At 46.0% G+C, this 12,858-nt stretch overlaps 1 long non-coding RNA gene across 1 annotated transcript; it reads right to left on the bottom strand.

The window, feature by feature from the left end:
- Positions 1 to 325: 325 nt before the first annotated feature.
- Positions 326 to 4,098, bottom strand: LOC122798737. The gene is made up of 3 exons (XR_006364299.1): positions 3,987 to 4,098; positions 3,782 to 3,890; positions 326 to 502 (listed from the first exon to the last, which is right to left on the bottom strand). It is a non-coding gene; the product is annotated as an uncharacterized LOC122798737 (long non-coding RNA).
- Positions 4,099 to 12,858: the final 8,760 nt, after the last annotated feature.

The raw sequence follows: 12,858 nt of genomic DNA, 5'->3' as shown, positions 1-12,858 counted from the left end.
TCTTCCTATCACCTCCTTCCCCATTTATACTAATCTATCCAAACCTTTACCCATCACCACTCCCTCACCTTCAGCTGATTGTCCTACCCTCTCTACCACTTTACATAACCTCTTCCTATCACCTCCTCCCCCATTTATACTAATCTGTCCTAACCTTTACCCATCACCACTCCCTCACCTTCACCTGACTGTCCTACCCTGTCTACCACGTCATAACCTCTTCCTATTACCTCCTCCCCATTTATACTAATCTATCCTAACCTTTACCCATCACCACTCCCTCACCTTCACCTGACTGTCCTACCCTCTGTACACTTTACATAACCTCTTCCTATCACCTCCTCCCCATTTATACTAATCTATCCTAACCTTTACCCATCACCACTCCCTCACCTTCACCTGACTGTCCTACCCTCTCTACCACGTTACATAACCTCTTCCTATCACCTCCTCCCCATTTATACTAATCTATCCTAACCTTTACCCATCACCACTCCCTCACCTTCACACTCTCTACCACGTTACATAACCTCTTCGTATCACCTCCTCCCCATTTATACAAATGTATCCTAACCTTTACCGGTCACCACTCCCTCACCTTCACCCCTCTGTACCACTTTTGCCTAACCTCTTCCTATCACCTCCTCCCCATTTATACTAATCTATCCTAACCTTTACCATCACCACTCCTCACCTTCACCTGACTGTCCTACCCTCTCTACATTACATAACCTCTTCCTATCACCTCCTCCCCATTTATACTTAATCTATCCAAACCTTACCTCCCTCACCTTCACCTTCCTACCCTCTCTACCACGTTACATAACCTCTTCCTATCATCTCCTCCCCATTTATGCTAATCTATCCTAACCTTTACCCATCACTGCTCCTCACCTTCACCTGACTGTCCCACTCTCTACCACTTTACATAACCTCTTCCTATCACCTCCTCCCCATTTATACTAATCTATCCTAACCTTTACCCATCACCACTCCCTCACCTTCACCTGACTGTCCTACCATCTCTACCACATTAAATAACCTCTTCCTATCACCTCCTCCCCATTTATACTAATCTATCCTAACCTTTACCCATCACCACTCCCTCACCTTCACCTGACTGTCCTACCCTGTTCACCATTACATAACCTCTTCCTATCACCTCCTCCCCATTTATACTAATCTATCCAAACCTTTACCCATCACCACTCCCTCACCTTCACCTGACTGTCCTATCCTGTCTACCACATTACATAACCTCTTCCTATCACCTCCTCCCCATTTATACTAATCTATCCTAACCTTTACCCATCACCACTCCCTCACCTTCACCTGACTGTCCTACCCTCTCTACCACGTCATAACCTCTTCCTATTACCTCCTCCCCATTTATACTAATCTATCCTAACCTTTACCCATCACCACACTCCCTCACCTTCACCTGACTGTCCTACCCTGTCTACCATTCATAACCTCTTCCTATCACCTCCTCCCCATTTATACTAATCTGTCAAACCTTTACCCATCACCACTCCTCACCTTCACCTGACTGTCCTACCCTCTCTACCACATTACAACCTCTTCCTATCACCTCCTCCCCATTTATAATCTATCCTAACCTTTACCCATCACCACTCCCTCACCTTCACCTGACTGTCCTACCCTCTACCACTTTACATAACCTCTTCCTATCACCTCCTCCCCATTTATACTAATCTATCCAAACCTTTACCCATCACCACTCCCTCACCTTCACCTGACTGTCCTACCCTGTCTACCACTTTACATAACCTCTTCCTATCACCTCCTCCCCATTTATACTAATCTATCCTAACCTTTACCCATCACCACTCCCTCACCTTCACCTGACTGTCCTACCCTCTCTACCACTTTACATAACCTCTTCCTATCACCTCCTCCCCATTTATACTAATCTATCCTAACCTTTACCCATCACCACTCCCTCACCTTCACCTGACTGTCCTACCCTCTCTACCACATTACATAACCTCTTCCTATCACCTCCTCCCCATTTATACTAATCTATCCTAACCTTTACCCATCACCACTCCCTCACCTTCACCTGACTGTCCTACCTCTCTACCACGTTACACAACCTCTTCCTATCACCTCCTCCCCATTTATACTAATCTATCCTAACCTTTACCCTTTCCCCCTCCCTCACCTTCACCTGACTGTCCTACCCTCTCTACCACGTTACATAACCTCTTCCTATCACCTCCTCCCCATTTATACTAATCTATCCTAACCTTTACCCATCACCACTCCCTCACCTTCACCTGACTGTCCTACCCTCTCTACCACTTTACATAACCTCTTCCTATCACCTCCTCCCCATTTATACTAATCTATCCAAATCTTTACCCATCACCACTCCCTCACCTTCACCCTCTCTACCACGTTACATAACCTCTTCCTATCACCTCCTCCCCATTTATACTAATCTATCCTAACTCCTACTCCATCACCACATGTTCCCTCACCTTCCACCTGACTGTCCCACCCTCCTCGCTACATAACCTCTTCTCACCTCCTCCCATTTATACTAATCCATCCTAACCTTTACCCATCACCACTCCCTCACCTTCACCTGACTGTCCTACCCTCTCTACCATTACATAACCTCTTCCTATAACCTCCTCCCCCATTTATACTAATCTATCCTAACCTTTACACATCTCCACCCCCTCACCTTCAGCTGTCTGTCCCACCCTCTCACCACTTTACATAACCTCTTTCTATCACCTCCTCCCCATTTATACTAATCTATCCTAACCTTTCCCATCACCACTCCCTCACCTTCACCTCACTGTCCTACCGTCTCAACTACATTACATAACCTCTTCCTATCACCTCCTCCCCATTCATACTAATCTATCCTAACGTTGCCCATCACCTCCCTCACCTTCACCCACCTGTCCTGCCCACTTACATAACCTCTTCCTATCACCTCCCCCCCATTTATACTAATCTATCTTAACCTCACTCCATCACCAGTCCCTCACCATAACCTGACTGTCCTACCCCCTCTACCACTTTACATAACCTCTTCCTATCACCTCCTCCCCATTTATACTAATCTATCCAAACCTTTACCCATCACCACTCCCTCACCTTCACCTGACTGTCCTACCCTCTCTGCCACGTTACATAACCTCTTCCTATCACCTCCTCCCCATTTATACTAGTCTACCCTCACCCTTACCCATCACCACTCCCTCACCTTCACCAGACTGTCCTACCCTCTCACCAAATTACATAACCTCTTCCTATCACCTCCTCCCCATTTATACTAATCTATCCTAACCTTTACCCATCACCACTCCCTCACCTTCACCTGACTGTCCTACCCTCTGTACCACTTTACATAACCTCTTCCTATCACCTCCTCCCATTTATACTAATCTATCCTAACCTTTACCCATCACCACTCCCTCACCTTCACCTGACTGTCCTACCCTCCTCACACCATTACATAACCTCTTCCTATCACCTCCCCATTTATACTAATCTATCCAAACCTTTACCCATCACCACTCCCTCACCTTCACCTGACTGTCCTACCCTCTCTACCACGTTACATAACCTCTTCCTATCACCTCCTCCCCATTTATACTAATCTATCCTAACCTTCCATCACCACTCCCTCACCTTCACCTGACTGTCCTACCCTGTCTACCACGTTACATAACCTCTTCCTATCACCTCCTCCCCATTTATACTAATCTATCCTAACCTTTACCCATCACCACTCCCTCACCTTCACCTGACTGTCCTACCCTCTCTACCACATTACATAACCTCTTCCTATCACCTCCTCCCCATTTATACTAATCTATCCTAACCTTTACCCATCACCACTCCCTCACCTTCACCCTCTCTACCACATTACATAACCTCTTCCTATCACCTCCTCCCCATTTATACTAATCTATCCTAAACTTTACCCATCACCACTCCCTCACCTTCACCTGACTGTCCTACCCTCTCTACCACATTACATAACCTCTTCCTATCACCTCCTCCCCATTTATACTAATCTATCCAAACCTTTACCCATCACCACTCCCTCACCTTCACCTGACTGTCCCACCCTCTCTACCATTTTACATAACCTCTTCCTTCTCCCAATTTATACTAATCTATCCTAACCTTTACCCTCACCACTCCATCACCTTCACCTGACTGTCCTACCCTGTCATTACATAACCGCTTCCTATCACCTCCTCACCATTTATACTAATCTATCCTAACCTTTACCCATCACCACTCCCTCACCTTCACCTGATTGTCCTACCCTCTCTACCACGTTACATAACCTCTTCCTATCACCTCCTCCCCATTTATACTAATCTATCCAAACCTTTACCCATCACCACTCCCTCACCTTCACCCCCTCTACCACATTACATAACCTCTTCCTATCACCTCCTCCCCATTTATACTAATCTATCCTAACCTTTACCCATCACCACTCCCTCACCTTCACCTGACTGTCCTAACCTCTGTACCACTTCACATAACCTCTTCCTATCACCTCCTCCCCATTTATACTAATCTATCCTAACCTTTACCCATCACCACTCCCTCACCTTCACCTGACTGTCCTACCCTGTCTACCACATTACATAACCTCTTCCTATCACCTCCTCCCCATTTATACTAATCTATCCTAACCTTTACCTATCACCACTCCCTCACCTTCACCTGACTGTCCTACCCTCTCTACCACATTACATAACCTCTTCCTATCACCTCCTCCCCATTTATACTAATCTATCAAAACCTTTACCCATCACCACTCCCTCACCTTCACCTGACTGTCCTACCCTGTCTACCACATTACATAACCTCTTCCTATCACCTCCTCCCCATTTATACTAATCTATCCTAACCTTTACCCATCAATATTCCCTCACCTTCGCCTGAATGTCCTACCCTCTCTACCACTTTACATAACCTCTTCCTATCACCTCCTCCCCCATTTATACTAATCTATCCTAACCTTTACCCATCACCACTCCCTCACCTTCACCTGACTGTCCTACCCTCTCTACCACATTACATAACCTCTTCCTATCACCTCCTTCCCATTTATAGTAATATATCCTAACCTTTACCCATCACCACGTCCTCATCTTCACCTGCCACCCTGTCACCACTTTACATAACCTCTTCCTATCACTCCTCCCCATTTATATAATCTATCAACCACCCATCACCACTCCTCACCTTCACCTGACTGTCCTACCCTCTGCCACGTTACATAACCTCTTCCTATCACCTCCTCCCCATTTATACTAATCCATCCTAACGTTTACCCATCACCACTCCCTCACCTTCACCTGACTGTCCTACTATCTCTACCACGTTACATAACCTCTTCCTATCACCTCCTCCCCATTTATACTAATCATCCTAACCTTTACCCATCACCACTCCTCTCCTTCACCTAACTGTCCTACCCTCTCTACCACTTTACATAACCTCTTCCTATCACCTCCTCCCCATTTTATATTAATCTATCCTTAACTTTTACCCAACACCACTCCTCACCTTCACCTGACTGTCCTACCCTCTCTACCATTACATAACCTCTTCATATCACCTCCCCATTTATGCTAATCTATCCAACCTTTACCCATCACCACTCCCTCACCTTCACCTGACTGTCCTACCCTGTCTACCACATTACATAACCTCTTCCTATCACCTCCTCCCCATTTATACTAATCTATCCTAACCTTTACCCATCACCACTCCCTCACCTTCACCTGACTGTCCTACCCTCTCTACCACATTACATTAATCTCTTCCTATCACCTCCTCCCCATTTATGCTAATCTATCCTAACCTTTACCCATCACCACTCCCTCACCTTCACCTGACTGTCCTACCCTCTCTACCACATTACATAACCTCTTCCTATCACCTCCTCCCCATTTGTACTAATCTATCCTAACCTTTACCGATCACGACTTCCTCATCTTCACCTGACTGTCCTACCCTCTTTACCACATTACATAATCTCTTCCTATCACCTCCTCCCCGTTTACACTAATCTATCCTAACCTTTACCCATCACCACTCCCTCACCTTCACCTGAATGTCCTACCCTCTCTACCACATTAAATAACCTCTTCCTATCACCTGCTCCCCATTTATACTAATCTATCCTAACCTTTACCCATCACCACTGCCTCACCTTCACCTGACTGTCCTACCCTCTCTACCATGTTACATAACCTCTTCCTATCACCTTCTCCCCATTTATACTAATCTATCCTAACCTTTACCCATCACCACACCCTCACCTTCACCTGACTCTACCACTTTACATAACCTCTTCCTATCACCTCCTCCCCATTTACTAATCTATCCTAACCTTTACCCATCACCACTCCATCACCTTCACCTGACTGTCCTACCTCTACCACTACCTTACATAACCTCTTCCTATCACCTCCTCCCATTTATACTAATCTATCCAAACTTTGCCATCACCACTCCCTCACCTTCACCTGACTGTCCACTCCTCTACCATGTTACATAACCTCTCTCCCTCACCTCTACCTAACCTCTTCCATCACCTCCTCCCCATTTATACTAATCCATCTAACCTTTACCCATCACCACTCCCTCACCTTCACCTGACTGTCCAACCCTGTCTACCACATTACATAACCTCTTCCCATCACCTCCTCCCCATTTATACTAATCTATCCAAACCTTTACCCATCACCACTCCCTCACCTTCACCTGACTGTCCTACCCTGTCTACCACTTTACATAACCTCTTCCTATCACCCCCTCCCCATTTATACTAATCTATCGTAACCTTTGCCCATCACCCTCCCTCACCTTCACCTGACTGTCCAATCTCTACCCTCACCTCTCCCTATCACCTCCTCCCCATTTATACTAATCTATCCTAACCTTTACCCATCACCACTCCCTCACCTTCACCCTATCTACCACGTTACATAACCTCTTCCTATCACCTCCTCCCCATTTATACTAATCTATCCTAACCTTTAATCACCACTCCTCACCTGACTGTCCACCCTCTACCATTACATAACCTCTTCCTATCACCTCCTCCCCATTTATACTAATCTATCCAAAACTTTACCCATCACCACTCCCTAACCTTCACCTGACTGTCCTACCCTCTCTACCACTTTACATAACCTCTTCCTATCACCTCCTCCCATTTATACTAATCTATCCTAACCTTTGCCCATCACCACTCCTCACCTTCACCTGACTGTCCCTACCCTCTCTACCACATTACATAACCTCTTCCTGTCACCTCCTCCCCATTTATACTAATCTATCCAAACCTTTACCCATCACCACTACCTCACCTTCACCTGACTGTCCTGCCCTCTCTACCACGTTACATAACCTCTTCCTATCACCTCCCCATTATACTAATCTATCCTAACCTTTACCATCACCACTCCCTCACCTTCACCTGATTGTCCTGCCCTCTCCTAACCTCTTCCCTATCACCTCCCTCACCTTCACCTGACTGTCCTACCCTCTCTTCCTATCACCTCCTCCCCATTTATGCTAATCTATCCTAACCTTTACCCATCACCACTCCTCACCTTCACCTGATTGTCCTACCCTCTCTACCACGTTACATAACCTCTTCCTATCACCTCCTCCCCATTTTATACTAATCTATCCTAACCTTTACCCATCACCACTCCCTCACCTTAACCTGACTGCTCTACCCTCTCTACCACGTTACATTACCTCTTCCTATCACCTCCTCCCCATTTATACTAATCTATCCAAACCTTTGCCCATCACCACTCCTCACCTTCACCTGACTGTCACCCTGTCTACCACTTTACATAACCTCTTCCCTATCACCACCTCTCCATTTATACTAATCTATCCTAACCTTTAACCATCACCTCTCCCTCACCTTCACCTCACTGTCCTTCCCTCTCTTCCACTCACATCCTCCCCATTTATTAATCTATCCTAACCTTCTCCCATTACCACTCCTCACCTTCACCTGACTGTCCTACCCTCTCTACCACTTTACATAACCTCTTCCTATCACCTTCTCCCAACTTATTCTAATCTATCCCATCACCACTCCTCACCTTCCTGACCTACCCTCTGTACCACTTTACATAACCTCTTCCTATCACCTCCTCCCCATTTATACTAATCTATCCTAACCTTTACCCATCACCACTCCCTCACCTTCACCTGACTGTCCTACCCTCTCTACCACATTACATAACCTCTTCCTATCACCTCCTCCCCATTTATACTAATCTATCCTAACCTTTACCCATCACCACTCCTCACCTTCACCTGACTGTCCTACCCTCTCTACCATGTTACATAACCTCTTCCTATCACCTCCTCCCCATTTATACTAATCTATCCTAACCTTTACCCATCACCACTCCCTCACCTTCACCTGACTGTCCTACCCTCTCTACCACTTTACATAACCTCTTCCTATCACCTCCTCCCCCATTTATACTAATCTATCCTAACCTTTACCCATCACCACTCCCTCACCTTCACCTGTTGTCCTGCCCTCTCTGCCATTACATAACCTCTTCCTATCACCTCCTCCCCATTTATACTAATCTGTCCAAACCTTACCCATCACTCCCTCACCTTCACCTGACTGTCCTACCCTCTGTACCACTTTACATAACCTCTTCCTATCACCTCCTCCCCATTTATACTAATCTATCCTAACCTTTACCCATCACCTCCCTCACCTTCACCTGGCTGTCCTGCCACTCTACCATTACATAACCTCTGCCTATCACCTTCTACCCCATTTATGCTGACCTATCCTAACCTGTACCTATCACCACGCCCTCACCTTCACCTGACTGTCCTACCCTCTCTGCCACATTACATAACCTCTTCCTATCACCTCCTCCCCATTTATACTAATCTATCAAACCTTTACCCATCACCTCCCTCACCTTCACCTGACTGTCCTACCCTCTGCCACATTACATAACCTCTTCCTATCACCTCCTCCCCATTTATACTAATCTATCCTTTTGCCCATCACCACTCCTCACCTTCACCTGACTGTCCTACCCTCTGCCATTACATAACCTCTTCCTATCACCTCCTCCCCATTTATACTAATCTATCCTAACCTTTACCCATCACCACTCACCTTCACGTGACTGTCCTACCCTCTCTACCACGTTACATAACCTCTTCCTATCACCTCCTCCCCATTTATCCTAATCTATCAAATCCTTTTCCCATCACTCCTCACCTTCACCTGACTGTCCTACCCTCTATTACATAACCTCTTCCTATCACCTCCTCCCCATTTATACTAATCTATCAAACCACCCATCACCACTCCCTCACCTTCACCTGACTGTCCCTACCCTCTACCACATTACATAACCTCTTCCTATCACCTCCTCCCCATTTATACTAATCTATCCTAACCTTTACCCATCACCACTCCCTCACCCTCACCTGATTGTACTACCTCTCTACCACGTTACATAACCTCTTCCTATCACCTCCTCCCCATTTATACTAATCTATCCTAACCTTTACCTATCACCACTCCCTCACCTTCACCTGACTGTCCTAACCTCTCTACCACTTTACACCAACCTCTTCCGATCAGCTCCTCCCCATTTATACTAATCTATCCTAACCTTAACCTATCACCATTCCCTCACCTTCAACTGACTGTCCTACCCTCTCTACCACTTTACATAACCTCTTCCTATCACCTCCTCACCATTTATACTAATCTATCTTTGCCATCACCACTCCTCACCTTCACCTGACTGTCCTACCCTCTGTACCACTTTACATAACCTCTTCCTATCACCTCCTCCCCATTTATACTAATCTATCCTAACCTTTACCCATCACCACTCCCTCACCTTCACCTGACTGTCCTACCCTGTCTACCACATTACATAACCTCTTCCTATCACCTCCTCCCCATTTATACTAATCTATCCTAACCTTTACCCATCACCACTCCCTCACCCTTCACCTGACTGTCCACCCTCTCTACCACTTCCTATCACCTCCTCCCCATTTATACCAATCTATCCTAATCCCTTTGCCATCACCACTTGCTCACCTTCACCTGACTGTCCTACCCTCTCTACCACATTACATAACCTCTTCCTATCACCTCCTCCCCATTTATACTAATCTATCCTAACCTTTACCCATCACCACTCCCTCACCTTCACCTGACTGTCCTACCCTCTCTACCACATTACATAACCTCTTCCTATCACCTCCTCCCCATTTATACTAATCTATCCAAACCTTTACCCATCACCACTCCCTCACCTTCACCTGACTGTCCTACCCTCTCTACCACATTACATAACCTCTTCCTATCACCTCCTCCCCATTTATTCTAATCTATCCAAACCTTTACCCATCACCACTCCCTCACCTCCACCTGACTGTCCTGCCCTCTGCATAACCTCTTCCTATCACCTACCCCCATTTATACTAATCTAACCAACCTTTACCCATCACCACTCCCTCACCTTCACCTGACTGTCCTACCCTCTCTACCACTTTACATAACCTCTTCCTATCACCTCCTCCCCATTTATACTAATCTATCCTAACCTTTACCCATCACCACACCCTCACCTTCACCTGACTGTCCTACCCTCTCTACCACATTACATAACCTCTTCCTATCACCTCCTCCCCATTTATACTAATCTATCCAAACCTTTACCCATCACCACTGCCTCACCTTCACCTGATTGTCCTACCCTGTCTACCACATTACATAACCTCTTCCTATCACCTCCTCCCCATTTATACTAATCTATCCTAACCTTTGCCCATCACCCTCCTCACCTTCACCTGACTGTCCTACCCTCTCAACCACTTTACATAACCTCTTCCTATCACCTCCTCCCCATTTATACTAATCTATCCAAACCTTTACCCATCACCACTCCCTCACCTTCACCTGACTGTCCTACCCTCTCTACTACTTACGCAACCTCTTCCTATCACCTCCTCCCATTTATACTAATCTATCCTAACCTTTACCCATCCACCACTCCCTCACCTTCACCTGACTGTCCCTCTCTACCATTACATAACTTCTTCCTATCACCTCCTCCCCATTTATAGTAATCTATCCTAACCTTTACCCATCACCACTCCCTCACCTTCACCTGACTGTCCTACCCTCTCTACCATGTTACATAACCTCTTCCCACCTTCACCTGACTGTCCTACCCTCTCTACCATTACATAACCTCTTCCTATCACCTCCTCCCCATTTATACTAATCTATCCTAACCTTTACCCATCACCACTCCCTCACCTTCACCTGACTGTCCTACCCTCTGCCACATTACATAACGTCTTCCGATCACCTCCTCCCCATTTATACTAATCTATCCTAACCTTTACCCATCACCAGGTCCTCATCTTCACCTGACTGTCCTACCCTCTCTACCACATTACATAACCTCTTCCTATCACCTCCTCCACATTTATACTAATCTATCATCAAACCTTTACCCATCACCATCCCCTCACCTTCACCTGACTGTCCTACTATCTTTACCACATTACAAAAACTCTTCCTATCACCTCCTCCCCATTTATACTAATCTATACTAACCTTTACCGATCACCACCTCCTTCACCTGTCCTACCCTCTCCATTGTAACCTCTTCCTATCACCTCCTCCCCATTTATGCTAATCTATCCAACCTTTACCCATCACCATCCCTCACCTTCACCTGACTGTCCTACCCTCTCTACCATGTTACATAACCTCTTCCTATCATTTATACTAATCTATCCTGCTTTACCCATCACCACTCCTCACCTTCACCCCCTTACATAACCTCTTCCTATCACCTCCTCCCCATTTATACTAATCTATCCAAACCTACATAACCCTCCCATCACCTCCTCCCCATTTATGCCTAAATCATTCAAACCTTTACCATCACCACTCCCTCACCTTCACCTGACTGTCCTACCCCTCTTCCTATCACCACTGCCTCACCTTCACCTGACTGTCCTACCCTCTCTACCACATTACATAACCTCTTCCTATCACCTCCTCCCCATTTATACTAATCTATCCAAACCTTTACCCATCACCACTCCCTCACCTTCACCTGACTGTCCTACCCTCTCTACCACGTTACATAACCTCTTCCTATCACCTCCTCCCCATTTATACTAATCTATCCAAACCTTTAACCATCACCACTGCCTCACCTTCACCTGACTGTCCTACCCTGTCTACCACATTACATAACCTCTTCCTATCACCTCCTCCCCATTTATACTAATCTATCCAAACCTGTACCCATCACCACTCCCTCACCTTCACCTGACTGTCCTACCCTCTCTACCACTTTACATAACCTCTTCCGATCACCTCCTCCCCATTTATACTAATATATCCTAACCTTTACCCATCACCACTCCCTCACCCTCACCTGACTGTCCTACCCTCTCTACCACATTACATAACCTATTCCTATCACCTCCTCCCCATTTATACTAATCTATCCAAACCTTTACCCATCACCACTCCCTCACCTTCACCTGACTATCCTACCTTGTCTTCCACTTTACATAACCTCTTCCTATCACCTCCTCCTCATTTATACTAATCTATCCTAACCTTTACCCATCACCACTCCCTCACCTTCACCTGACTGTCCTACCCTCTCTACCACTTTACATAACCTCTTCCTATCACCTCCTCCCCCATTTATAATAATCTATCCAAACCTTTACCCATCACCACTCCCTCACCTTCACCTGACTGTCCTACTTTCTCTA

The sequence above is a fragment of the Protopterus annectens genome, chromosome 3.part1 (genome assembly GCF_019279795.1).
Source record: "Protopterus annectens isolate FY-2018-M chromosome 3.part1, PAN1.0, whole genome shotgun sequence".
Taxonomy (NCBI): Eukaryota; Metazoa; Chordata; order Ceratodontiformes; family Protopteridae; genus Protopterus; species Protopterus annectens.
Note: the sequence above shows the minus strand (reverse complement) of the source record. Positions and strands in the feature narration are given on the sequence as shown.